This window comes from Meriones unguiculatus, chromosome 8 (genome assembly GCF_030254825.1).
Source record: "Meriones unguiculatus strain TT.TT164.6M chromosome 8, Bangor_MerUng_6.1, whole genome shotgun sequence".
In the NCBI taxonomy this organism is placed as follows: Eukaryota; Metazoa; Chordata; class Mammalia; order Rodentia; family Muridae; genus Meriones; species Meriones unguiculatus.
Window position 1 is genome coordinate 36,884,038 of NC_083356.1, and position 27,819 is coordinate 36,911,856.

General features: G+C 40.6%; 1 pseudogene; it reads right to left on the reverse strand.

Moving 5' to 3' along the window:
• Window positions 1-3,510: 3,510 nt before the first annotated feature.
• The window catches only part of LOC110557527 (heat shock protein HSP 90-beta-like), a 29,998-nt pseudogene continuing 5,689 nt past the window's right edge, over window positions 3,511-27,819 (reverse strand).

The window sequence follows — 27,819 nt, forward strand, 5'->3', positions numbered from 1 at the left end:
TTATTGGTCCTGTAGGTCAACCCCTTCCATCCAACGAATACTCTTAAATATCTAGAATGAATGCTTAAGGCTTTGTGGGTAACCTTGCTGAATACTGAAGGCAAAGTCTTCTTTATGAAGTTTGCAGTCTAGAGCAAGCCGATTAAGAAAAGAATGAAATAAAGAAGCAAGAGTCAGGGATAATTGCAGGTGATTTGGGGATGGACAGAAGAGATCAATGATTGTACTTCCTTGAATTTGGAGTCTTTGGAGGTTATTTGACCCTGTAGATGCATGAATCTTTTGTTTATCATTTACTACTTAATTTTTAAACTGTAGAAATATAATTTAACTTGTAGAAAACCAGTAGTGAAATAATTAATTCATGTCTATGAAATGCAAACTGTATCTGGTGGAATGTAATTGATTTTCAAATTGTGGATATCGAGCATTTCTGCCCATTTTGCATGCATTTGTAGTTTCATCTCAGCATCCCTATGTAAGCATTTATATAGATAGATGTAGATATTTAAATGCAGCCATTAGCAGTTTGGAAAAAATAAACAAGAATAATAATTACAGAGAGTATTAAATATCATGAAAAAATTAGAAACTATGAGCAGGGTCAATCAGGTAGCTAAAGAAAGCCTCATTCCGGAGTTGGCTTTGGAGCTGAGTCTTGAGTGGATAAAGACAATATCCACATACACAGGAGAAGGAGAGTGTTCTAGGAAGAGTCCACAGCTCTGTAAATCTGTGAGACAGAAATAAGCTGTCACATTCCAGAAACCTATTGCCATAAGTAAGGAGGTGAATGGTTGGTGGGTAAAAGTAAAAGGCTGGTGGGGCCAGATTAGGCTATAGTAGGAACTAAATTTTTATTCTGTAAGCCATGAGAGTAGACTGCAGGTTTATACAATGAAGTGCCATCATCCAGCATGGACTAGAAAATGGATTTATTTATCTTTCCCATAAATTTTCCATTTTCATTTTTCTCCTCAAATTATTATTACTAATCTTGACATTCTAATCGCCTTATCAGGAAACAAAATATAGTTTTATTTTGGATTGATGATTATGAGCAAATGCAATTAGGAAGTTAATATATAATAACTGAAAAGACATTTGCCAAATTAAAAAACAAATGCACCAAGAGGGAAGCTGGTGAGATGGTGCAATGGATAAAGTTCTTGCTATACCAGTATGGGACCCATGATTCTGATTTCCAGGACTCACAGATGTGCCAGATGTGCAGGGCTGGATGGCTCAGTGCCCACTTGCAGTCCCAGAGCACAGGATGTGGAGACAGGATTCTGGCTCTCTAGACTAGGTCAACCCGTTAGCTCTGGTTTCCAGCGAGAGACCCTGCTTCAACATACAAGGTGGAGAACAGTTGAGGAAGACACCTGACATCAACCTCTGGTCTCCACACATATATACGTGCTTCCTTTCTCACACATGCATACCGTACACACCTGCACCCATACACATGCAAACATGTGCACACACATATGTAATGTATACCACATACCCACATATGGGAAACAATGAACCAGGAGAAAAAAAGAATGTTTAGTTTTTGAGGATATGGAGCACATCTCCTGGATCGTTGTTTTAGTTTCAAGAGATCTTTGTGTCTAGACCGCTTCATCCAGGTGATATACAATGGGTAAAATGTCTTCTAAGATGACTGGGTCCACTAACATTCCTGTGACACGTTATCTTTGGACAGTAATAGCTTATAGATCCTGCTCACCAAAGCAGGTGTCAGGGACACCTAAGTCCTCTGCACCAAAACCAGTCCAGTTCAGACCCCACATCTGTTCTTCCTTCCTCTAAGAGGCACCCTCTGGAAAGGTTCTTCCGGCCCTGGCAGTCCCAGGGGTTGCTGGTAATCATCCCCTGGCCTCCCAACAAGGAACACACCTGGGAAGAAATTAACCAGTGGAAACAAAAAGCTGTTCAGAGAAAGCAAGAGGAAACCCAGAGGAGGTGTCAAGAGGCCCGTGCAACAGAATAGCAGGAAATGGCTTCTCTCAACCAGGCTTGGTATGAAGCCAAGGTCAAATCTTTACCCAAGGATTACTGTTAAAAGTCTATGTTCACAGCTATGATTAATTCTGTATCAAACTGCATTCTTACTGCTAAATTTGATCTTGGAAATTTCCATCCTGATGGGATTGAGCCTTTGAAGAGTCCATGCAAGTCACCTGGCTGTGGGAAATAGGTTTTCATTATAAACATATTTATAGTGTCAAGTTTTCTGGGGAGTATTGGGGGCAATGTGGATAGTCATAAAAATTCCTATTGCTTCTTTCATATCTATCACAAACCTGACCTTGTGCTTGGAACTTGATGCACATTTGCTCAAAATTTTAAATGTTTCTAAGGCAAATATGTGTAACCTTTATTTTCCAGAAGAGGGGAGTAACTCCTAGATGCTCTTTCACAAGAGACCCATAGAGAAAGCAGATATTGGTGTTGGACTTGTTGGCAGTGTGGGTTCTACATCAAAGTTTTCACGACCCATCTAAGTCCATCTAAATTTTCTGGAGAGATTGCTCATAGCCTTAAAATGTGTAAGATTTGACAATGCCTTCCCAACAGCCCAGTGATTCTAAACCTTCCTAATGCCGCAACCCTTTAATACAGTTCCTCATGTTGTGGTGACCCCTGCAACCATAAAATTATTTTCTCTGCTACTTCATAACTGTAATTTTGCTACTGTTATGAATTGTAATGTAAATATCTGACACGTGACCCCTGTGAAAAGTTCATTTGGGGGTCAAGCCACATGTTGAGAATGGCTACTTCTAGACCCTTTTGCTGTGATAAATCTGTTAGGATTCATGGGAAATCTACCTGACGCTCAAAGGTCTGTATCTTTGGGAGGCGGTTTTAGGGTAGCACAAAGAACATTGCTCTTAGATATGCTGCACCTTGCAAAGGCTTTGAAGAGTCACGGTTTTCATGCTTGTAATTATGATATTACATTTATTTCCCAGAGTTGATATAAAGGTTAGATGGCATATAATAGATGTTTATTAACTGCAACTTCTTTTCAATGCCACATAGTGAGATAACTATGAATCAAACAACTGTAGTCTCTGCTTTGATTTTTTTTTTCATGTAACATTCTATGTCAACTAAAACAAGGCATTCAAAGAAATGCATGCATGAGCTATTTTATTAGTGCTGAGAAAGATGCATTGATTGATATATTAGACTAGATTCTCTTTAGACTCGGTGTGTGTAGAGGCCTTTGAAAAATAGTGAAAAGTCAGCAGATAATTGGAGATAAGCAGGAATTAATCAGGTAATCTTTTTTAATTTTGCATACTTTTAATTTCAGAACAAAATAAAACAAACAAAAACCACAATACACAATAGCCAACCCTGTGGGAGGGGATTTTGATGCCTTAAGGCACAAGGACAGGATATAAGAGATTCTTCAAGACATGTACAGAGAGCCAGGTAGGTCAGGGCTGCTGAGGGAGCCACAGTGAAAAGTATCCAGAGGGCACAGGATCTTTAATCTACTTCTTCCATGCTCGAGGCATCCTCATCACCCTCAAGTGGGGGACTCTCCTCAGGAACAGCAGCACTGGGCTCCTCTGCTGTCACTTCACTTCATCTTTATCAATGCCCAGGCCTAGTTTAGTCATGCGGTAGATAAGGTTGGATTGGTTTTGGGGATCCTCCAGTGTGAAACCAGAGGAGAGCAGAGCAGTCTCAAACAGCAGCACCATCAGGTCCTTGACAGCTTGGCCATTTTGGTCTGTCTCAGCGTTCTATTACAAGGTGTCCAGAATAGGGTGGTCAGGATTGCTGTCTAGGTGTTTTTTAGCTGTCATGTAGCCCATTGTACAGTTGTCTTGCAGTGCCTGGGCCTTCATGAGCCACTCCATGTTGGCTGTCCAGCCAAAGGTGCTTGTCACAACAAAGCAGGGTGAAGAGAGAAGCCAATTAGAGATTGTGACCTTTTCAACCTTCTTTTCCAAGATCTCCTTCATAACCTTGCAGAGATTCTCAAACTTTGCCTTGCTCTCCTTTTTCTTCTTCTCTTCCTCATCTTCTGGTAGCTCCAGGCTCAGCTTAGTCACCGAGACCAGGCTTTTCCCATTGAATTCCTTGAGCACTTAATACTTGTCAATAGGCTCGGTCATATGCACCACCTCAAAACGCTGCCTCAGCACACGCTCCACAAAGGCAGAGTTGCTCTCACCAGTGATAAAGCAGATGGACTTCTGTGTCTCCTTCATGTGACACACATACTCTCACAGGGGAGCCATCACATTTAGCCGTGTAATGGTGGAGGAGCTCAGAGGGGCAGTGGCGGTTGGTAGAATCTTCATGGATTCCAAGCTTTAAATTCTTGGGGAATGCCTCATAAAACTTCTTGTAGTTCGTCTTGAGTCACACCCGCTTGGCTTGTAGCTTAGGCATGCTGAGTGAGTCGGACATGGTTCGGGCCCAACATCTCTGTACTACAATTTGGCTTTCTTTCAAGATGCCTGAGGAAGCAAGTACACCACGGAGAGGAAGAGGTCACTTTTTTTTTTTTGAGTAGAAGAGAGAAAGTAGCATTCAGAGTTTCACAAACAGGAATGCGTTTATTGGCTTCAGAGGATGAACATGTGGGTAGGTGTCCCAGGTGGCTGAAGAAGATTTAAATACTTTCTTGCACATGTTTGCCACAACATCCCTTCAAGGTACTGAGAAGATCTTACCAAAGATGTATGCCCTTATTTCATCCATTTTTATTGTCCCCAAAATAATGAATTGGCTCCTAAGGACTTAGGATTTGAGCAGCAAGAATGACCTTATGTCCAGGTTTTTGCAAGGTAGTGTTGCCATCTGTATGTGAGACTAGATTAATTATTCATACAACTCTTTTTAAAATTTTTATTTTATTTTTATTAATTACAGTATTCACTTTGAATCCCACCTGTAGTTCCCTCTCACATCCCCTCCCAATCCCACCCTTCCTCCTTCCTCCTCTTCTTCTATGCTCCTCCCCCAGTCCACTCCTTCCATCTGACCTTAGTTTAGCAGGTCTCATCAGGACTGGCTTCATTGTCTTCCTCTGTGGCCTGGAAAGGCTGCTCCCGTCTCAGGGGGAGGAGATCAAAGAGCCAGCCCATGAGTTCATGTCAGAGACGGTCCCTGTTCCCCTTCTTAGGGAATCTTCTTGTACACTGAGCTGCCATGGACTATATCTGTGCAGGGGTTTTAGGTTATCTCCATGCACAGTCCTTGGTTGGAGTATCAGTCTCAGAAAAAACCCCTCTATCCAGATGTTTTGGTTCTGTTGCTCTCCTGTGGTGCTCCTGTCCCCTCCTCTCCAGGTCTTTCTATCTCCCCCTTCTTTCATAAGATTCCCTGCACTCTGCCCAAAGTTTGGCTATGAGTCTCAGCATATGTTTTGATACTCTGCTGGGTAGAGGCTTTCAGGCCCAATCTGTGGTAGGCTCCTGTCCTGTTCCATGTTTTCTCCCTCTTTCAATGTCTGTCCTGTTTGTATTTCTGAATGAAGATTGAGCATCTTACCCAGGGTCCTCCTTCTTGATTATCTTTTTAAGGTGTACAGATTTTTAGTATGATTATCCTATAGTATATGTCTAATATTCATTTATAAGTGAGTATACACCCTGTGTATCTTTCTGCTTCTGGGATCCCTCACTCAGGATGATGTTTTCTAGATCCCACCATTTGCCTGCAAATTTCATGTTCACACAACTCTTTCAGTCTGAAATTTGTCTGGGACTCTATACATGAGATCTGGCTCCAGCTGGCTATCAGCCTGGGTACAGAGATATGCTGTTTAGGGTTATTTCCCTTCCTTTTTGGTTTGTTGGGATTAGCACTGCATTTATCTATTTATTTATTTACTTAAAATTTAATTTTATTCATGTATTTATTTACTAAAATTTATTCACTTTGTATCACTTCTGCTGTCCCCTCCCATCTCCTCCCAGTCCCATCCACCTTCCCTCTTCTCCTCCTATGCCCTTTCCCCAGTCCCTTGATAGAGGAGGACTTCCTCCCCTTCTATCTGACTCTAGCTTATCAGGTCTCATCAGTGCTGGCTGTATCATCTTCCTCTGTGGCCTGGCAAGACCCCACCCCCCAAGGGGAGGTGATCCAAGAGCTGGTCACCAAGTTCATGTCAGAGACAGCCCCTGTACTCCTTACTAGGGAACCCACTTGGAAACTGAGCAGTCAATGGGCTTCCTTAGAACAAGGGGTCTAGTTCCTCTCCATGAATGGTTCTTGGTTGGAGTATCAGTCTCTGTAGGCCCCTCTGGGCCCAGATATTTTGGCTCTGTTGTTCTTCTTGTAGAGGTCCTGACCCCTTCAGGTCTTTCTATCTTCCTCTTCTTCCATAAGGATTCTGGCACTCTGCTCAAAGTTTGGCTCTGAGTCTCAGTATCTCCTTTGATACCGTCGTGGGTAGAGTCTTTCAGAGGTCCCCTGTGGAAGGCTCCTGTCCTATTCCTTGTCTTCTCCTATTCCGATGTCTATCCTGTTGACATCTAGCTGGATAAGGACAGTTCAACAAAGAGTGGAAAGTATTGTTATTGTTGACATTATGCTTGTCACTATCATTGATGGGGATAAAGATTTTTTGCTGTGAAAAAGCCTGCAGAGTAGTGAAACCACTGATTAACTGGAATAGTTCCTTTTCTATGGAGTAGAAAAAATAATTTCTGTCCATTCCTTTCAGATAACTGTACTTGATCTATTTCAGTTCATGAGTGCTTTCAAATCTGTTTCCAGAAAGGCTTTGTCAACCCTGGTGGCTACAGTCATAGCTCTAGGAGTTTCTTTTTTTTTTAACTGAGTGATTCCAGGCAGATAGCTCATTGAACACTGAGGACCTCAGTTTTTTCACTTGGAGAAAGCTCTTTAAGATACGCCTCCAATTGACGCACCAACCAAGGACCATGCATGGACTAGACCCAGGCCCTCCGCATAGATGTAGCCAATGGGCAGCTCAGGTTTCATATGGGTTCTCTAGTAAGGGGAATGGGGGCTGTCTCTGACATGGACTGTGTTGCCTGCTTTTTGATCACATCTCCCTGCAGGAGCTACCTCCTGCAGGAAAGAGGATGGACTCAATCCTGATGCAACTTGATGTGCTGGGGTGGGTTGTTGGTGGTGGGAGCTCTCTTTTTCTGAGGAGTAGGGGAGGGCAGATATGGGGAATAGGGAAGGAGGGTGTGGGCAAGATTGTGAGAGAGAGGAGGGAAAGGGCAAGGATTGTGATGTATTGTGAATAAACAAATTAATTAATTTAACAAAAGCTTCCAAATTCCACTGTGGTAATCAGAGGGTAGCTCAGGATGGACTGTAATTAGGGAGAGCTGCAACCATATCCTTCCTTTTGTTGTCTGCAAAAAGAGTGTTTGCAGAACAGGCTTGAGATAATGCCACCAAGACACCACATCCAACATGGCTGTTTCATGATGTTATGTAGACTTCTCTCAGCAGCCTCATTCATGAACTGGAACCAGAGTCTGGGCCTCCATCACAAAGCTGGGTAAGACTCTGGTTTAGCCTTTGGGTTTAGAAGCTGGTGAGAGGGAGAAGTGTTTTTTTTTTTTTCTTTCTGGCAGCTCTGCTTTTTGCTTTGAATTCTCTCTCTAGCACATGACAGGATCTGGCAGAAGTCTAGTGGTCAGGGGAGCATGATGGAGGAAGTAACCTTTTCTCTCATTGGGAGAGATTTGCTTCATTGAAACATGAAGTGCAACTTCACAGGGCTGGGTCCCAGCAGGCTTGCAAAGGGCTATGTGCTGGCAACAAAAGTCCTCTCTTTCTCTCTCTTTTTGTCAATGAAAACTCAGTAAACCGCAGGAGGAGAGGACAGCACTCCCCGTTTCATTCACAGGCCCGATAATGAACTGCATTGTCGAGAAAGCCTTCGGGCATTATCTGATGCTGCTATTTTCTGCTGGCTAGCATTTGCACATCTCCCACATGATTCAGTGGCACAGGGCCTCCTTACTGGTGGGTGATGACCAACTGCCTAGCATTCTGCAGATTCTCAACACTTGATTGGATATTCAGCTTCTCAAAATGACCACAGCCATGTGGCCCTCAAACCTTTTGACGTGGGAAATAGTTCCAGGGGGCATTGTGTTACAAAGGACTTTTCTTACAGTTTTTACATATTCAGTGACTTTTTGGAAAATACACCCCCCCCATTCAAGTTTTCAGTGGACCATGGTTTGTAAACTTAGTTTTGTGGGTAAAAGGAAAGAAGATAGACCATGCTAAATCTTCTGCTAGATGCTTCTGATAAATGATCTTGTTAAATCTATAGGGAGGGTGTTGTTATCTTTATTTTACTAAATGAAAGGGAAACAGACTCAGATGAAAAAGATGTATCAAGAAGCCAATACCAATGGGATAGCAATTATATGTTAGGCATAGTATTAATCTTGTCATAGACATTTTCTTTCTCTGTAGAATGTCTTTGTAACCTATGCAATATTATCTTCATTTATGGATTAAAAAAATAGAGTTCCCAGGGGATATAGACTTGGACCCTGTCACAGAGTGACAGTCTGGATTGGAATAATGCTTGTGCCTACTCATGCTGCCATTCTTCCTTTTTCCTCTTTGGGAGCAGGGACTGCCGATGGTAACCGAGATTCTCTCAATACATGAGCAAAGTGGGGAAGCTGCCCAGAGCTGACATTACACAAGCTCCCAAACTGTGTCATTAACTCTGCTCAACCTTGTTACTTTCTCAGAAAACCATGAATGCATTCTGAGTATGAAGCCTGGCGACAAACAATCAATGATCATAGTTATAGGTGACAGAAAATACATGTATGTTAGTTATTCAGAGGCAAGTGAGAAACATAAGATTTTAGAAGTACTACAGAGGCAAGGCAGGTGCAGATAGGACCTGCCAACTATAAGAAAATAACTTGATGACTTTTCCTACCTTCTCCAAACATCCCAGTACTTGGTATTGAGACCTGTGTTCGTGGAAACCTTTCTTTTCTTATGGCCAATAGTCCAACTTCCAAGTATAAGACATGGAGCATCCTGTGTATGTAAAATTCTCATTTATCAAACATAAACTTGGAGCCAAGACTGTGTATACATTACTAATTTTTCAGTAACTCAGAGGGTAGGTATTTTCCCAGAAAGGAATCCCAGACTGAGGAAGACGAAGCAACTTAGAATTAGTGACTGATGGAGCTAAGCTAGCCAGGCCTGTTTTAGAGCTTGTGTGATTGCAGTATGCTTCCAGATGCATGAATAATGTTTATTTTAAGCTCAGCTGAAACACTGGGACATCTCCACCGGGCAATGCTCTCGCACTTGTGAAGCAATAGCAATAACTAGTGTTTAGCCTTCTAGGTCCCACTGACTCTAATTTTACTTACAAGTTTTTGGTTTTGATCTTGTGAAAGAATGCAGCAAATTGCTGTCTCTATTTGCTTTCTTTTCTTCTGAAAATGCTTGGAGTAGCTCATGTTGAGTTGATGCACAAGAAACCTTTGCTGAGTAAAATGAGAATTTTGCTTAACTGCTTTATGTACGTGTGTATTTATGTGGCTAAAACAAGACTAGAAACAGACAGCAAGAAGAGAGGAGCACCCATGACAGCAAGATGTGGCAATGAACTGGGAGGAAATAGGGGGAAAAAAGACTATAAAAATAGACTGAAGATTTCAAAAGCATTAAAGTTGGGTTTCTAATGTGGGGGTAGGTAACCTTATGCATGGCAAAAGTCTTCATATGATTCTTCCTACTTTTTCCAAAGCAAAACATGCATGGAGGAGACCATATTTTCCACACAGTCTGATAAACAGGAAGTCGCTCACTGCATGTTTGACTGTCCATGGGGTTTGTCCAGCTCAGCTTGTCTGGTTTCCCTCAGTACTAAGTGGATGAATCTCTAGACACAGCTGACTCATGTGCCCTTGCATTTGCTTAGGAAGCACCATTGTATGAAGTGCCACAAAACCTCATAGTAGAAATAATATTCTTTGTTCTATACCATAACAGCACTGAGTATATGCTCAGAAAGTGGCTCTGTGGGCAAAAGTGCTTGCTGGCAAGCTTAACAACCTAAGCGTGATCCTGGAAACCTATGTTAAAATTTTAGATTCAGTTGCTCACATCTGCAATTCTAGAATTCAGTGCTGACTGGGAGGCAGGGACCATTGACTCAACCCAGAAGCTTACAGGGTGTAAAGCTTACAATGAGTGTAAAATGCGCAGTATTGCAGAAGCAAGAGATATATCATCATAAAAACAAGGTGGAAGGGATTAACCAACTTCTGAAGGCTGTCTCCTGGCTTCCATGGCATGTGGACAACTGCACTCATATACATATACATCAAACAATACACTCACATAAGAGAATAATGAATAAATATATAATTTTCCAGAAATAATAGTAAGATTAAGAAGATAAGCAACCCCTTTTCCAGGAGAAAGATCACCATGAAAAAGGATACCATAAGATGCTGTAGGCTTGTTTCCATGGAAACTAAGAACCTAGTAAGCAAGAACTAGTCAGTGATGATTATACACTGTGTTTTTTGGATTGTCTTTCAGGCTTGAGGTGATATCATACTGTTTTGTGAGTATTTACATTTATATTTAAGTTAAAATATTTTCAAATGTCTGGGGATGGTGGTGCACACCTTTAATTCCAGCATAAAGGTAGGTGGACCTCTATGAGTTTGAGACCAGTATTGTTTAAATAGCTACTTCCAGGCCATCCATCCAAGGTTATTAGTAAGACTTTTTCTAATTTTTTTTCTAGTTGGCTATTTCCAATGTTAAAGTTAGAGAATATTTTTTTTTCTCTTTGCCTCCCCCACCTTATCTTCTTTCCTCCTTCCCTCCCTGGTGTGTTGTTGGGGAATTACTTGTAAACCACTGTAAGTTGATAATAATAGACATTATGATTCGACCAAGCAAGAATTTTTCTTGAGGAAGAGCAACTGTGACCATCTGAAGACCACCCAGTAATCAGAAACAGCAACATTAGTGCTTAAGAACTAAAGCTAGCCTGCAGGAGGCCTTTAGCTTGAAGCATTCCTTCCGTAAGAGGCACCTTCTTGAAAGTGATACACTGGAACTGAGGTTCCATTTTTCTTTTTCAAGCTGTACTCTTGGGAAGTTGCAAAAGCTGAACAGAAAGTATGAAATCTGGAAGTTTAAAAAAGATGCAAAACCTCTCCCAAGGAGGCCAATTCTGAGAAACGGAGGGCTTTTAGATCATTTTTAACTGCCCCAAACCTCATTTAGTTAATTTTCTTTTTAATTAATGAATTTTGCTCTGTGAGTTTGTTCTCTCTTAATATAGAAAATTAAGAAAGCCTATTGTTAAAATTGAAGTTCCATTCTCTCCTTTAAAAATGTCCATTTTTACATTACGAATATTCCTTTCTGATTTCTCATACCATTTTGAATAAAGACATTTCAAATGCCAAGCACTTAAGGTGAGAGAGAGAGAGAGAGAGAGAGAGAGAGAGAGGATAGAAAGAGAGAGATAGAGAGGTAGCAGAGTGAGATCTGAGAGCTTCAGGCAGGTCTGGTTTATTGAGAGGGGAAAAGTCACCCCAGCCTCTGTCCTGCAAGTGGTTGTCTCTGGGAGGTCTCACTGACATGGTAGATATAACACTCTGCATTTGAATAATCACCCGACTTTGACCATTCCTCACCATCTCTGAGCTGTGGACGTTTTCAACTTAAATGGGGATACATAACTTGCAGTTGTGTCACTACTGAGTTGTTGTGAAAGTTAAATGAGGAAACAGGTCAAATAGTCCACACATGGTAAGCACTGGAATTATCCGGCTCTAACAACTTTTAGTACAGCCAGTGAGGTTATGCACAGGTCAAGCATTGGATGTGTGCAAGATACATGTATTGCACTCCATTAATAGATGGGAAGAATGGAAGGCAGGTCACATTTGTCCATTGTCTGCTACCTGCTAGGTTCTGTCTCTCTTTTCTTACATACGTAATATCTACTTCTGATAAAGATATTTAAGTCTGTCAGAGTTGGGATTATTACGTCTCATCCGTTTATGATTAAGAAACTTAGGCTCATAGAGTTTCTTTCCTCCCTAACATCATGCAAGCAAAGTAAGTGTTAAATCTAGGAAAGAGATTTAGCATTCCCTGTAGTTGATCATGTTAAGTGACCAAACTCATAAGGTCAGAATGAAGTTTTAGGAAGTTCCCACAGAGGAACCCTGTCCTCTTGCTTTCATTTTTAGTAAGATTTGGAGTATAGGTTTTCTGATATGCTGGTTGGTGTGGACTTTCTTCTGTCTGCAAATGGTGTATGTCCCCTAGGATTTAGACTCCTTTTGAGGCTTTTGTCCTGAAACACAGAGGGAAAACAAAATGATCTTTAACTGAGGATGTCAGCTTGAAGTGTTACATCTTGGTGAGGCTGGAGAAAGTGTACTTGATCAGTACCAGATCCATGTTATACCTTTGTGCACTTTCAAGAGCTATGTCTTGTATTTTAGGGTCTTGATCTCCCTTCTAGACCCTTCTTGACTATTACCTTATATGTCAAGGCTTTCTGTGTTTCTAGGTATGGTACAATGCTCCCTATTTTTTATGTTTTTGCAGCTGTCAGAGTGCAGTGAATGTAAGTGGATTCCCACCTATCTTTACCAAGCTAAGAACTTTTAAAAGAATGCATTATGTTATAATTTAGTGTATTACTATCTAACAAATTAGTGAATTGAAAACTAGCACTGCCATCTGAATTACTGTGATCTACCTGAGATTGTTATAATTTTCTTCACTGGGTGACCATTTGTGCCCACTTTTCAGTTCTTGTTCACAACACCCTCATTTTCAATCTTCTGTTGTCAAAACAATCTCAGAATAGTTATAATTGATTTTTTTTGCCCCCAACTATATTTTGTTGATTTCTACTCTCTGCTTAGACCTTTTGGGGATTCTAATTTAATCTCTTTGGTACTTGCCTTGCATGGTAAGTTTGTGTTCTATAACAAGCATAAGTAAAAGAGACACTTAGGCTCAGTTCTGAGATCTCAGTATTTGAGGAAGAGATACACTTGCGTGCAAAAGAGAAACCATTCATGAAGGTTGGGGGCTGGGGTGAGGATAGCAGTTAAAAAGGATATGAAAGCCACTTCCCTTTTCTCATGTGAGTAGAAACCCCAGCAGGAATTATCAGAACCATTCATCTGTGTGATCATTCATTCATCTATTCATTCATTCATCTTGAATAGGCCTGATCATTGGAAGAGCTACTCACTGGTCTCTCTTTTTCTTCTTCTAGACCCTGTCCAGTCTATCCTAGACAGGAATGACTATAGTCTTTTCATGGTTCCATGTTGTTCACTAGATAAAGTGCCTGTTTCTTGGTGTGACATGTGAGATTGCTGATTTAGTCTCTGCCTACTGGTACGCTCTACCTGCTCTTTAAGTTATAGCAGTATCGTCAGTTCTCCCCCTGTTTTTCTGTATTTTCTTTTAAATAATTTCCTACTTACTCTTCAAAACTCAGCAGTCTTATCTCTATCTTAAGACTTTCCCTGATTCTGTCAACCAGAAGGTGTAAGCCCCATTTCTCCATTAACAGCACTGAAAGCATTCAGTGGTGTTAGCTCTTCTTACCATGTTTTAAACCTCTGATATCTTTGTCCTTCCACTGATCTGTGAACTTTTCATAATCAAGGCCCATGTGCCATTTTTTATAATAACATTTCTTGATATTTGGTAGCTATTACGTGAATACATCATCAATAAGCATACTAGCTGTATGCTGCACACAATGAAATTTCATTATCATTTTTAATCCAAGTAAAATAATTTATAGATTTTGTACATGGTAAAAAGAAAACTGGGTTTGTGCCTTGGGGTAGATTAGGGAAAGAATGGGGTTGGGTACAACTGGAAGCAGAGAGAACAGACTATCTTCTTGTCCTCCATCTCTAGTCCTTCCAACTATATGCTGTATTTTGCCTAATTTAGGGAATGTTTACTCCCTTAGCATAGTTCCAAGTAGTTAAGTTACATATTTGTGTAGCTTAAATTTACTATGGGATTTGGAAAATATCTATTAAAGACACATAAACATAGTCAATATTTCAACTCCAAAGACCCCATGGTCTCTATCTATTTAACTTTGTTTTATAGTTTAAAATCAGCCATGGATGACATGTGAATAAATAATCTTAGGTGTGTCTTTTTTTTTTTTTTTTTTTTTTTTTTTTTTTTTTTTTTACAAAATATTCCATAAGCTAAAATTGGCCTACTGGTCAACTCCCCTGTTACATGAATGACTGTGGCCTAGTTTCAATGCTTCACATGAAAGACAACATATTTATCCCAAAGTATCATTAGCCTTCAAATTATTTGTCTGCCCTCTTGATAGGAACGGACAGCATGGAAGTCGATAATGACAACTCTCTAATCCAACTCCTTAATGCTCATGAGGCTGCCTTTGTTTGCCTTGAGGTTACCTGTTGCTTCCTGAGTCAGCCTGCCTCACCTTTTGGCTAACACCCCTCTTTTGTCTCAATCCAATATTAGAACTTTTCATGATTTTCTGTTTGCATTCTCCTGAATTTTACTATCTTCCATTTTTTTCCTATGCTTATCTCATGTAAAAACACATTTTTCCATGGTAGATATCTGAGATTCCATTTTCGCAATGTTAAGGTAGTATTTAGTTTTAGCTTTTCTATTCACTAGCTATATAATTTGTGTAAATGGTATTAACCCTCTAAATCCTTATTTTCTGAATGTAATGCCTACCTTGGGGGGTGTTCCCGGTTCATAAGGGGTTCTGTATATTCTCAGCATATTGTGTGTCCCAGGATAAGCACTCACTCATTCATTTTCCTAACAAGTGTCAGCCGGGTACCTTCAGTGCCAACCACTGTATGTCACCTTTATGATAGTCATAGTCACAAAATGTACAAAGAACCAAGCAAAGTCAAAAAATCAGATACATGGGACCTTCCAAATTTCATTCTTCTTATCCAACAAAAAACCCTGAAAAGAAATGGTTGCAGGAAGTTTCTGATTTTTTTTTTATTTCACCAGCAATCTTCATGCTTCTGAGTTTGGTCTGGGTAGATAGTCATTGAACGGATGCATTTAATGAGCAAGTCAATAAAAATGCCTGTGTTTTCTTCTATTATTTCTGTCCTCTACCTGGGCAGTACCATTTCATCATTATTCATTTTTTATTTTGATTGATCTTTTCAAACACTTTTCATACTTATCCAAATTCTACCCAGAATTCTCATTGCTTCCCAGACCCTGATGTTCAAACCACACTTTTCATACTATGTATTTGAATATTCAGTGGCTTAGGCTGGTGCCAGGCCCAATTTTCCCAATGTCCATTGCTGCCTCCCTCATTGCTTTTGACAGAAGCCAATCTCACCACATCACACTTGGCCTGTTGGAAAGGCTGAAGAAGCTTCCCCAGACCCAAATATTTGGTGGCTGAGCTCGTCTTCCTTTGCCTCACAAAACCTTTAATTGAAGATAGCACGTTGATTCAAACTTGTTTAAAACATGTCCAAGTCCTGGAATAGATTGAGTCAAACCAAAGACCCCAAAGCTAGAGAAACTCAGCATTAAATGGAGGAGAGACCAGGGTGCGGAAACCTGCAGGAATGTAGAGGTCTGTGAGATGGCTCCAGCACTCTATGAGGCTTGGCAAATGACAGAACTCATGTAGCCAGACACGTTTTGCACAGAGTTAAACTGACCTGAAATTGTGTTTTGGCAAGTCCTTGCTCTCAGGGTCCCTTAATATATGACTGTCTCATCAGAAGGGTCTTACACATAAGGGTTCATGATATGTAATATTTCTTGTTGGAACAAATAATTCCTCTTCCTTTTTATATTTTCTTTTTTTTTGTTAAACATATCACATTGAAAATATATTATTTATTTTATTCTACTATGGAACAAAAGAATATCTGTTGGAAAAGTATTATTATATAAACAATTCCATTTACTCACTATAAAATGAGGGGTATTAAGCTGAAAACAACTACATATTGATATTAATACATGTTCCAAAATTCTCCTTCCTAATTTTTAGTCACTTTTAAATCTTCATGTAACTCGTCTTAGAAACTTTGTATACAGTCTAAGTTCTTCTTTTGCCTTCTCTTGATAGACTTGGTCAAGGTTAAGTGATTTAGTTTGGTAGGTCTTGATTTGTGTTTATGTCTTAAAAGCCAACATAATACCATATAAACTTAGCAAAACTAATGTGACAATCTAGTCTATGTATTCAGGTGAGTCTCTGCATTAGGTTCATGAAATGCATGCGTGCAGTGCAAATCTCAAAAGTATCTTTATCCTCATAGAATTTATTCTAAGAGCACTAACAAAGACACTGTTCTGAACCTCAGGCCTTTACTTTTTCAGGGACATGTGTTATAAGGAGAGGGAGCTGACCTTCTTGATCATCCTACTCTGCCAAAGATAGCCTACATCAGAAACTTAAAAGTTATCATTCCATTCCTACATTTGATGTCTAATCGATCTCCAATATTAGCATTCCATTTGTCTAGACCTCTTTCAAACGTTTAGTTCATATTTTTGTTGTTCTCCCCTGAGACTATTGCTCCAGCAGCTGACAATCTCTCTGTTCACAGATTTTCCTTTTTTCCAATTCACCTACCAATCAGCAGTTAGAGAAATTTATGTAAAAATGTGTTGAATCATGCCATTCCATTGCATAGATATCCTGAGCCACTCCCTTTGCCCTTAGGCTAATACCCCAAACAACTGATACAACCTAAATAAGGTTTGGCACAACCTGTTCTTCATTTTTTACTCCAGTTGGCTTTGCACCATCATCTCTTCCCTCTGGGGTCTGCTGTGTTGAACTCAGGGCAGTACCTAAGGCAAGCCACACTCTTGTCCTTAGGTATTGTGTCTTTATTTTAAAATTATATTTATTTATTTAGGTGCTGTGTGTGTCTGTGTGTGTTTGTGTGCATGCACCACAGTGTGCTTGTGGAAGTCAGAAGATATGAGACTTGATTCTCTCCTTCAATCATGCACACCCCTGGGGGCTGAACTCTGGTTATCTGGCTTGGCTCCTGGCACTTTTACTCTCTGAGGCATTTGTGTGCCCTAAAGTCTTTAATTTGTTTCTCATTTCTCTGTCTTGACTGACCTTTAGTTTTGTGGTTTAACCATTAGAAAACAAGTTCCTTGAAATGGAGATTATGTCAAAGTAACCATCATATGGCTACTACTCTAGCGGAGGCCTGATGGTAGAAATAAATTATTTTTTTCTATTTTTCTGTTGCAATGTCTGTCCAAGGAATATGATTGATGCTCGTTTTGTGAAGACACTAACCTGAATGTTTTTGACCCTGAATAATGATACTGCTTTTTCCAGAAATCTCTCCCCCCACCTTTTCTCCATTTGAGTTCATCCTGGGATAATCACATACTGATTAGTTTTTAATGCTTTATTTTGCATAATTTATTATAAGCAGACCAGCTGAGATGACTCTAAATGTCAAGTGTGAGACAGAAATAGCATTGTATCTTTAGGATCAGACACTCTAGAGAAATGCTGAGAAGGAGGACCCTGGGTAAGGGTGATGATCAATCCTCACTCAGAAAGGCAAAAGAGACAGACATTGGAAGAGGGAGAAAACTGGGAACTGGACAGGAGCCTACCACAGGGCCCTCTAAAAGACTCTACCCATCAAGGTATCGAAGTGGATGCTGAGTCTCATAGCCAAACTTTGGGCAGAGTCCATGGAATCTTATGAAAGAAGGAGGGGGGATAGAAAGACCTGGAAAGGACAGGAGCTCCAAAAGGACATCAACAGAACCAAAAAATCTGGGCCCAGTGGTCTTTTGTGAGACTGATACTCCAACCAAGTACCAGGCATGGAGATAACCTAGAACCCGTGCACAGATGTAGCCCATGGCAATTCAGTCTCCAAGTGGGTTCAATAGTAAGGAGAAAAGCAACTGTCTCTGACATGAACTCAGTGGCTGGCTCTTTAATCACCTCCCCTTGATGGGGTGCAGCCTTACCAGGCCACAGAGGAAGACAATGCAGCCAGTCCTATTGAGATCTGATAGGCTATGGTCAGAGGGAAGGGGCAGAGGACCTCCCCTATCAATGGTCTTGGGGAGGGGCATGGAGGAGATGAGGGTGGGAGGGTGGAATTGGGAGGGGATGGGAGAAGTGGCTACAGCTGGGATACAAAGTGAATAAACTCTACTTTTTTTTAGTGAAAAAGTAAATAAATTTTAAAAAGGAGGTAAATACTTGGAAAAAAAAGAAGGGAGAGTATTCACGTGGTGAATATGACAAAATCTTGATGGTTTTTATGTTACGTTGCACCTAGCAGAAAATTAACATATATTTACTTGACCATATAAGAAAGGATTTTTCTTGTATGTGCTAAATGAGAAACAGTCCTGAGGCTTAACTCAGGCTAGTTGAAGGATTTGGATGAAGTACTTCTCCATTGGAGGTGCTTTGAGTTCTCAGTGTAATAGGGATTCAAGAAGCAGTTTCCATTAGTCCTCTGGGGACATTTTTTTTCTTTTTTTTTAATTTTATTTTTTCTTATCAGTTACATTTTATTAACTCTGTATCCCAGCCATGTCCCTATCCCTCATTCCCTCCCAGCCCCTCCCTCCCTCCCTCATCTCCACCGTGCCCCTTTCCAAGTCCACTGATAGGGGGGGACCTCCTCCCCATTCATCTGATCCTATTTTATCAGGTATCTTCAGGACTGGCTCCAAAGCCCTCCTCTGTGGCCTAACAGGACTGCTCCTCCCTTGGGGGGTGGGGAGGCCAAAGAGCCAGTCATTGAGTTCCGGTTAGAAATGGTCCTTGTTCCCCTCACTTTGGGAAACCAATTGGTTACTGAGCTACCACAGGCTACATCTGAGTGGAGGTTCTAGGTTATATCCATACATGGTCCTTGGTTGAATGTCAGTCTCAGAAAAGACCCTGTGCCCAGATATATTTGGTCCTTGTGGAGCTCCTATCCTTTCCCCATCAGACTAACTCCCCTTCTTTTTTATGATTTCCTGTACTCTGCCAAAGGTTTGGTCGTGAGTCTTTGCTTTGAAAACACAGCTAGTTAGAGTCTTTCAGATGTGCTCAGTAGACTCCTGTCATACGTCCAATGCACATCCCATCTGTCTTTCTTTCTTTCTTTTTTTTTTTTCAATGCAGTTTATTCAGGAACCTTGAACAATCATCTGACCCTGGGGAAAGCCAGCCCACAGCTTAAATAGCCTCTGGGTAGCCAACCCCAGCATGCCACGTGGGCAATGCAGATAGGTCCACGTACATGGAAGCAAGCCAGATCCTCAGCCTTAGCCAAATGTGGAGTTGTCTGTGACAGAGAGCACTCACCATCGGGAAGGTGGAAGGCAGAAACCAGTTCCATCTTTAAGGCGCGGCATTCCGCAGCTCTCTACCGTTCCCCCTTTTTGTTTTAGACGCATCAAGCAAGAGTACCCATCTGTCTTTCTAAACGAGGATTGATCATCTTACCTCTGGGGACATTTTATTTTTTTTCTTTTTTAATTTTTTTTCTTTTTTTTTTAATCAGTTACATTTTATTAACTCTGTATCCTAGCCATGTCCCGATCCCTCATTCCCTCCCAGTCCCTCCCTCATCTCCACCGTGCCCCTTTCCAAGTCCACTGATAGGGGGGACCTCCTCCCCATTCATCTGATCCTGTTTTATCAGGTATCTTCAGGACTGGCTCCAAAGCCCTCCTCTGTGGCCTAACAGGACTGCTCCTCCCTTCGGGGGTGGGGAGACCAAAGAGCCAGTCATTGAGTTCCTGTTAGAAATAGTCCCTGTTCCCCTCACTTTGGGAAACCAATTGGTTACTGAGCTACCACAGGCTACATCTGAGTGGAGGTTCTAGGTTATATCCATACATGGTCCTTGGTTGAATGTCAGTCTCAGAAAAGACCCTGTGCCCAGATATATTTGGTCCTTGTGGAGCTCCTATCCTTTCCCCATCAGACTAACTCCCCTTCTTTCTTATGATTCCCTGTACTCTGCCAAAGGTTTGGTCATGAGTCTTTGCTTTGAAAACACTGCTAGTTAGAGTCTTTCAGATGCGCTCAGTAGACTCCTGTCATACGTTCAATGCACATCCCATCTGTCTTTCTAAATGAGGATTGATCATCTTACCCCATGTCCGCTCAATTGATTATCTTTTTTAGGGGTATAGATTTCATTATGTTTATCATATCTTATAGGTCTATATAAGTGAGTGTATCCCATGTTTGTCTTTCTCCTTCTGGGATATTTCACTCAGAATGATCTTTTCTAGACCCCACCATTTGCCTGCAAATTTCATGATTTCCTCCTTTTTGATTGCTGAGTAGTATTCCATTGTATAAAAATACCACAATTTCTGTACCCATTCCTCCGTTGATGGACATCTGGGTTGTTTCCAGGTTCTGGCTATTACAAATAGCACTGCTATAAACATGGTTGAGCAAGTGTCCTTTTTGTGTACTTGAACAAACTTTGGGTATATACCTAGCAGTGGTATAGCTGGGTCTGGAGGAAGCACTATTCCTATTTGTCTTAGAAAGCGCCAGATAGCTTTCCAGAGTGGTTGTACCAGTTTACATTCCCACCAGCAGTGGAGGAGGGTTCCCCTTTCTCCACAACCTCTGGGGACATTTTAAACCTGACTTTTCCCGTACAAAGTAGCTCTTTCTTATTCTTTGTTTTAGAAATACAAACAACACCTACTCTTCAGCATTTGTTTACTTCCCAAATAATACAGAGCAATGACAAGTTATTATAAAAGTGCATTTGTTTCTTAAAACTATCTCAGTAAAGTGACATACTTTTCTCATCCTTGAAGGATCTTTTTGTTAAAGTCATTTTTTATTTGAGGAAAGAGTGAAACAAACTCTTTAAGGGTAGAAAAATGAATGTACTGTCTGAAAACAGGAGGCTTCCCCCCTCAAACATAATATTTTTATTGATTATTTGTGAATTTTACATCATGCATCCAGACCATACTTACTTCTCACTGCTCCTTAGGTTCATCTGCTGGCTCTTGTGACCTCCCCACTGAAAACAAAAACAAACTAAATAAAAGAAAAACAAAATCTCCACCACCAAAAAAAAAACCTCACAAAGCAACAATACAACAACAACAACAACAACAACAACAAAACAAGTCCAAATTGTGTTAGCCATCATGGTCAAACTCCTTTAAAAGCAAGCAAGCAAACAAACAAACAAACAAAAATCCCTCAAACCTCAGTCCTTCCCCAGAAGCACCCCCATGAGGAGCCATCAATTGTGAAGCATCCTTATTACAATTTTTAAGTGTTCTCTTTGGCAGAGGGCCCTGTTGATGTCTGTGGTCTTCACTGCTACCAGAGACCATACTAACATGCATGGCATGTGCTGACACCTAAGACCATGTGGAAGTCTATGTTTCATGTTCCCATTGACTGTAAAAGGCAAGGGATACTGGTTTTGTTATGGTCTGGATGACTACAGACTCACAGTTGAGGAAGAGGGACATAGAAGGCTTCTGTGATAACCTCTACCCATAAACCCCACCAAAAGAAGTAACAACCTACACAGAAAAGAATCAAAGAAAACATAAGGCATTAAAAAGTGGGTGATGGATAACTTTATGCCTCTGAAAGAGCCAGTAATTGTATACCAAATCTTCCCCCAATCCCTAAATCTCCTGATCCTTCCTCCCTCCAGCCACAGAAAAGTTAGAGTTCTCCATGGAGTTTTGCTACTATGTGTGGCATTGTCATGCCTTTACCATTACCTGGACTGAAACTCTCGAAAACTATGAGCTCAGGTCAATCATTTCCCTATAAGTAATTTCTGTCAGGTATTGTGGAAATTGCAGTATAAAATGAATACTTTGCTCTACTACTCCTTGCTTAGGTTCCCCAAACCTAGTGACCTAGTCAACGTTTCTATCAGTATCATTTTCCTGATGGTTGAAAAGGGGCTACTTAATAATGTCTTCATCCTAAGTAAAAGAGATCATCAGGAAACAGTGCATAGCTTGGTGTTGGGCATGTCACTGGAGCTCTTGAAATACAAACTTTGGTTGTGTTAACTAGTGTACAAAAAAGTAGGACTATGGACCATTCACAGAGTGGCTAATATTTCAGGAGTTGGCAAGTGCCATCAGGCTCCAAATATGAGTCAGGTGAAGTTTTAAAGAGTGATTTAAAGTTCTCCAAGCATATGGGTTCAAAAAGACTTGGTGCAACTTTTCTGGCTTTGAGTCTAAAACTGGCTTCATGTTAAATGAAGTTGGAGAGTGAAGCTATTACTCAATGATTCATGAATGTATATGGAAACTGAATGTACTCTGGCAGGTTCCCTTTAGCTGTGACACAATCTTTGGACCCTTCCCTGCTTGCCTGCCAGTCCTGCTTCCACCGAGAAGAGCTATTTCTAATCATTGCAGTCAGACTCCAGTTTTCAGCAAATATTAGCCCAGTTGATTATTTCAGCTAGTGTGAAGTGTGCCCCTTCCTCAGAACCCACAAACATCTTATAGTTATTCATGGAAAGGCTTCTATGTCTTAACCGACATCCTGCATCATTTCTGACAGATGGCTTGTGCAACAAATGACAAACGACTTGCAATGATGTGCTTGGATGGAAGCATGTAACTTTAAATTTTTCATTGATCATCAACTACTACATATAGGATCTCATGCATTACAGTTTAAAGACTTCACAGATGTGCTTTAGTCAGTAATATTTAAAACTGATTGGCAGTTTGATGGAAAAATTTGACTTTTTGATTCAGTCATTAAAAATTTCAACTCGAACCTACTGTCTAGATTCTAGACTCTGGAAGATGTGGGAGAGTGTGAGAGCAAAAGAATTTTTGGCTGGCTTCAAGAAGCTAAAGGTCTACATGTACAGATGTTTTTTAGTTGTGTCCAAAACACAACAAAATAAGCAAAGATGGAAAAACAATGAAAGGAGTACACAGAGCGAGTGAAGCTCTGAAGGAATACCGAAGGGGCCGTGATTATACAGGGTTTGAGCAGAAAAGGCAATCGCAAATTCAGTTTCAATCTGTTATTAATTAATCCTTAGTGTCTTCTCAGAGACCCCATTTTGGTGCTTTCCTCATAGTCTCCTAATTATGCATATTATGTAAGATCCATGAGGACAGTGCCTGTGAATATCAGGTTCATCGCAGTCTCCTTGTTGCTTTGCATAGCCACAGCAGATGCAGAATTCACACTTGCTTACTGACTATGTAGACGGGTGAAAACTAACAACGAAGGCAACAGCAGACTATGGCATGGGTCTGAACAGGATATAAAGCTGGTGGAATGTTTAGGGTTGTCCCGGCCTACATTCTTGTTTCTGGAATAGAGCTTTTCTTTGAGTTTAAATACCCTGAATTGTATGTAGCCACATTGCCACCTTTCAAAAGGTAAAGGATTCTTAGACTGTAAGTGACTGAAACTTACTCCAACCTCACCAGATTTATAGAGTGAGAAGAGCTATGTGAATCCAGGCCAGAGGCCAAAGTTCCTCATTTGTTCCATCACTGGCAAATGAGGGCCTCAACAAGATACTAATACTTCTGACTTCTGAAACTCTGCCTTTGAAACCCAGCCAGCCCAGGGTCTCTGCCTGCTCTCTTTTCTTTTTCTTTTTTTATTAATTGATTAATTAATTAATTAATTTATTACAGTTTATTGACTTTGTGTCCCCTCTCTTGTCCCCTCCCAATCCCACTCTCCCTCCCTCTTCTTCTCCTGAGCCCCTCCCCTAGCCCAGTAATGGCACCTGGCTTCTTGAGGCACAGGTCAATCCTTTGACATCATAGAAGAACTACCAGAGTGGCTCCAAGGTCTGTCTCTGCTATTTTCTAGCTGTGTGGTCTCAGCTGGCTGTTGTTACCATCCAGTGTCTACAAAATGAAGGGGTGGGGACTACTGATGTTAGATCACCAAGAGCAGAGGATGTATTTTGCCCTGCTCCTATGGTGCTTGGGCAGAGAGACCCTTGCCAAATGTCCCTTAGAGAGGGAGCCCTGTCTCTGTCTTGGGTGCCCAGGTTGTCTACTAAGGAGCCTGTAGGACTTGTCTGTCCCCTGGTGTCCTCTAGATGGCAAACTCAGCTCAGTTTTGCAGTCATCAGGGCCTCAGGCTAAGCACTATCCTGTCACAGAGTCCTTTATTGGAAATCCAGTTTCATCCCAATCACACATAATCCTCAGAATGGCTTCAAGGCTCTGCAGAGTTTAGGTATGCAGGTTGGATTCCTTCCTTTGTAGGGAGATGATGGGTGTGGTTCTTTCAACACCTCACCTCCCTGACAGACATATCTGCTGGCTTTGTAAGAGACAGGTTGGGTGAAAGACATTGATAATAGCCTCACATGGACTTTCTCATTTAAGTATCATCACAGCCTACAAAATAGCTAGTGGTATTACTTTGTCTATAGAAGTCACAATAATGTGACTGGATCAGAACAGCCATTTCTGCACAGCTGGCTTGCCATGCCACACTGACAGATCTGTAAGTCTCATGTCTTAGCCAATTTCTGTCTTTGCAGTGTTTTACTCAAGGAGAGCAAAGGTCAAAAAATCAAGGGGGAGTGTGATCATCTTGATTAATTTTTTTACATGTGTGATAATACACAGAAAATAGTCAGCCCGAGTCAGTGGGGGCTGCACTAGTCTGAGCAGAGAGGACCAGAGCCTGAAAGTTTTAACAGAATGGGGTTTTATGTGTCAACGGAATTCTGTCTCAGCTTCCAGGGAGTCTGGTTCTCAAGACACAGTCCACTGCAGACATTATAGATGCTTTCTGGCTTGGGAAATGCTTGTCTGCAATTTCTCCAGTAACAGACTACTACTCTTTTCCTCCCACACAGTTGGGAGTCATCTGGTCCTTTCTGGAGAAAAGTAACTGGGGAAACCCATCAATCTTGTATTTATGACATTCAGTATAAATTCATAGGCTTATCACCTTCCCAACAATGCTAGACCTTTGAGTATTCCAAATCTATTTAACCTTAGTTTCTCTTAAATATTCCCTTATACTCTTTTATATGGTTTAAATAGATTCTGACAATTTGTATTTTCAGTTTATTCAGTACATTAACATAAGATACATGGGAAATATATATCTTACCTTCTTTCTATTTCAGCCTATGTTTTTCATTTCTATTCTATCTAATTCTTTCTTTTGCTTCAAAATTCAAGGGATCTGAGCTCAGGTCCTGACTTTTAGGATTTTGGTGTCAGTGAAAACTCTGTTATTCTCTGCAGAGGGAGGACTATTGGCTTAGATTTTTCTTCTGTCTGTAGGAAATATTTTCAATTCCTTATGAATTCTCACTCGTAATGTCTGTAGTAAGTTCCACACCTCTTCACAATCTGTTTAAGGCAGTATCGGCCTTGCAACCATGTCCTTAAAAATATTCCAGTTCCTACCCCTTGTCTAATATCTAAGCTATTTCTTCATTTTAAAGTCTCATTTCACAAACACTCCATTTGTCAGAGGAGCAGGACTATGGGGAATAAATACGGAGAGTTCACTGCAGATATTTGGCCTATGAATCTGTAGGTATTAGCTTGGAAAATGCAAATCATTGGAATTAATGATCTGAATTTGTAGTAGACAGAGAGAACTAGAGCTTTTAGGTGTGGGCTGAAGTGTGCACAGTTAGAATTTTGCTTTTTCTGAAGGAAGCCTGAGTACTAGGTTTCTTTCAATCTACTGAGTTCTGTCTGTAAAAATTATCTTGGATAATATTCCTTACTTAAAGTTAACTGATAATGGTCTTTAATAACATCTATAAAATACTTTTATAGCAACACCTAGATTACTGTTTTATTGAAGAGCACCACTGAAGGCTAGTCTAAATGACACATCAAAAAGACCCTCAATGAACTTGATCTGACTTTTGAAAATGAAGAGGGTTGGTTATTCTGTTGGATGGAGTATCTTGAACTCTTGATTCAACCTCTTTCACACAGTGTAGGGTCAGCTCCTTTCTCTTCACTATTGCTGCAACATTCTACATGATGTGTGTATGTGTGTGTAAGCCAGAGGAAAACCTGGTTATTGTTCCTTAGGCACTGTCTACTTTTTATTTTTTGAGACAGTGTCTCTTATTGACCTGGAATTCATTAAATATGCTAGGCTAGCTAGTAAGCAAGCCCTGCTTGTCTCTGTCTCTATAGTATTTGGATTACAAAACCATTATTCCTGGCTTTTAATAAGCAGGTCCTGGGTATCAAACTCAGGTCTTTGTTCTTGCAAGGCAAGCATTTATCAGCCAAGCCATTTCTCTAGCCTTTCATAAACTATGATGTTGTAGCATTTATTATGTTTTCTTACAAGAGAGTTGTTACTTATCCACATATTAATAACTGAATTCTAAGAGGTTAGAACTGGCTATTATTTGCAATGTTTGATGCTGCAAAATGTTTCATAAGTAATACCTAGGTTTTTACTGATCTGTATCCAAGTAGAATTTGCTTTTGCTTTAGAGTCTAATGGTGAAGATTTATTTGACTGAGAACCTAGCTATCTGAATATATAGTGAGATTAACTCATCCACTGTGTTGAGATAATACATAGCAATGTTTATAACTTTATCTTTTTTTTTTTCAGAGCTGAGGACCGAACCCAGGGCCTTGCACTTGCTAGGCAAGTGCTCTACCACTGAGCTAAATCCCCAACCCCATGTTTATAACTTTATCAAGGATACTATTCCCAATGCATATCCAGACCAATGGCAAACAATGTTGATCTATGTAGAAAGCTAGCTGAATATATTTGCATGAGTGGACAGCAAGTGGGTTCTCTCTCCCTGAGATTCTCATTAAGGAAGAATTATCAAAGTGAAGCTGTGCAGAACTGCTCTAGTTGAAATAAAAAAAAAAAAAAAAAAAAAAAAAACAGAAGACTTCAAATCAGTGTCTCCATAAGCATTGAAAGATCTAGGCAGATCTTAATTGCTTTACACTGAGTGTGATGTCAGGATCTCTTAAAGACTTAGCCCTTCAAAAACAGTGCTGTGTCAGGGGCGGAGCAACGGTAAAGCTGAACTCCAGTCCGGCCTAGTATCTTTGGCTTATTTTGTGACATCATTCCTTGTTAGGTGGGCATGATAGAATATGGCTGTAATTCCAGTACTGAGAGGCAGAAGTCGGAGGGGGGTTCTACAAGTACCAGGGCAGTCTGGGTGATACGTTGAGCTCTAGGCCAGCAGGGCATACAGAACGAGACCCTGCTTCTAAACTAAAAAATAAACAAGTAAATAAATACAAAATGGTAGTGTTCTGAGTAAGGACTGTGCTAGTCAAAGAGTACTGTGGAGGTGCTGAGCATTCCATCATAACAGTCTCGTGATAGGATTGCTAAGAATTTGCTTCTCTGATGGCTTTCACATAATTCTGAAAAAAGCGAATCTTTCGGACAATGGATATTTTACTGTAATTTAGTGGAAGACAGACTGTTTCTAATTTGGTACACAGAAGGTCAGGCATACATAAATTTGCCTCAAGTTGGCAGAACTCTGTGTGTATACACATGTGTGTTGTATGTTATATGTATCTGTGTAAGTACATATGAATGTGCATATGGAGGCTGGAGGATGACATCAAGAGTCTTTTCTAAATCGCTTCACTGTGTTTTTTGAGACATCTACCTGTCTCTGCCCTCAAACATTGGGGATACAGGCACACGTGGCCATGTACAGCAGCTTTTTATCTAGGTCCGAGAATTTTAATGCATGTGCTCTTGCTTCCATAGCATGGGTTCTTAGCTACCTTTTA